Source organism: Gavialis gangeticus, unplaced genomic scaffold, assembly GCF_001723915.1.
Source record: "Gavialis gangeticus isolate Ggan-Ray unplaced genomic scaffold, GavGan_comp1, whole genome shotgun sequence".
Taxonomy (NCBI): domain Eukaryota; kingdom Metazoa; phylum Chordata; order Crocodylia; family Gavialidae; genus Gavialis; species Gavialis gangeticus.
The window spans coordinates 44727494-44728958 of NW_017729024.1; the positions used below are offsets into that span (position 1 = coordinate 44727494).

Below are 1465 nucleotides of genomic sequence, written 5' to 3' on the forward strand. Positions count from 1 at the left end.
TTCATTTGAGTTGTGGTAGCGCAGTTAATAAAGGTTAAGTCTTTCTTTGTATATATTTTGGGGGATTGGATATATTTTTAAATGTTAAATCAGTTATTTTTATGGGTTGGACTGGCTGATAAGTAAAGTTTTAAAAAATTGTCTCATGATATCTAATGTTTCTTTTTCATTCTGCAGCTTCTGGAGTCATGTGATCATCTCCACTTCTCTTCAAAAGAAGCAGGTAAGCATCTAAGCTTCATGATAGTGGGAAAGAACTTAAAAATATAACCCCAAAGGATCAAAAAAACAAAAGGCAAATATAAAGGAACCCAAAAGAGCGTGTGTGTTGGGGTTGTTTTGGATGGGGGCTGATCCTGTTCTTGCTGCTTTCTGTGACCCTGGGACAGGCTGGGGTACATCTGTGGCTCCCTCCGTCACCATGCAGGGGCCTCGGGGTCTTGGCTTCACCAGGGATGCCCCCCCTCTGTTCCTGTAAATTGTAGGGACCCCCCTCCAGGTCCCAGCCCTGGGGGTCTGTGCACCCCTCCCCCAGCCTGACAGTGTTGCTCCCTCCCAGGCATGCCAAGGTGAAGGGCAAGTTCAAGGAGTCATACCTGTCGCCTGCCCAGTCCGTCAAGCCCCACATCAACTCGGAGGAGAAGCTGCCGCGGGACAAGCTCAACCCCCCCACACCCAGCATCTACGTGAGTGACTGAGAGGGGCAGAGGGGGGGCATGGCCTGGCGAAGGCCCATGAGCAGTGGGGCTGGGCCGGGGAAGGGAAAAAGGAGGCACAGCCCAGGAACAAGGGGTCAGCGTGCTATGGGGCAGCCTCTGGGGGCCTGTTCTCACCCTCATCCTGCCTTTCCCCCCAGCTGGAAAGCAAGCGGGATGCCTTCTCACCCGTCCTGCTTCAGTTCTGCACTGACCCCAAGAACCCCATCACTGTCATCCGGGGGCTGGCCGGCTCCCTACGCCTCAGTGAGTGTCTGGGGGGTGGTTGTGGGATGGTGTGGCCCCATGGCAGTCCTTATGCCAGAGTCTGGGGCTGAGGTTGGTGTAGGGGGACCTGGGGGCTGCAGGTCGGCAGCAGTGGGGTTGGCAGAGACCGTTGGTATGGGGGGCACCCCTACTCTGTGTGTGGAGGGGGGGCTATGGAGCTGGGGTCATGTGGTACTACCCTCTCACACCCCGGCCCCCACCCATCCCCACCCCCAGACCTGGGCCTGTTCAGCACAAAGACGCTGGTGGAGGCGAGTGGGGAGCATGCGGTAGAAGTGCGCACCCAGGTGCAGCAGCCCTCAGATGAGAACTGGGACCTCTCGGGCACCCGCCAGGTCTGGCCCTGTGAGAGCAGCCGCTCCCACACTACCATCGCCAAATATGCCCAGTACCAGGCCTCTTCTTTCCAGGAGTCCCTGCAGGTCAGTGCCAGGCCAGGTTGGGGCTCCCCATGCAGGGTGAGGGGATCTCTGAGGGGGTGG

General features: G+C 57.0%; 1 long non-coding RNA gene across 1 annotated transcript; it reads left to right on the forward strand.

Annotated features, from left to right (window-relative positions):
- Positions 1-508: 508 nt before the first annotated feature.
- LOC109297346 lies at positions 509-1422 on the forward strand. Its single transcript, XR_002097293.1, has 3 exons — positions 509-686; positions 857-962; positions 1200-1422. It is a non-coding gene; the product is annotated as an uncharacterized LOC109297346 (long non-coding RNA).
- The last annotated feature ends 43 nt before the right edge of the window (positions 1423-1465 follow it).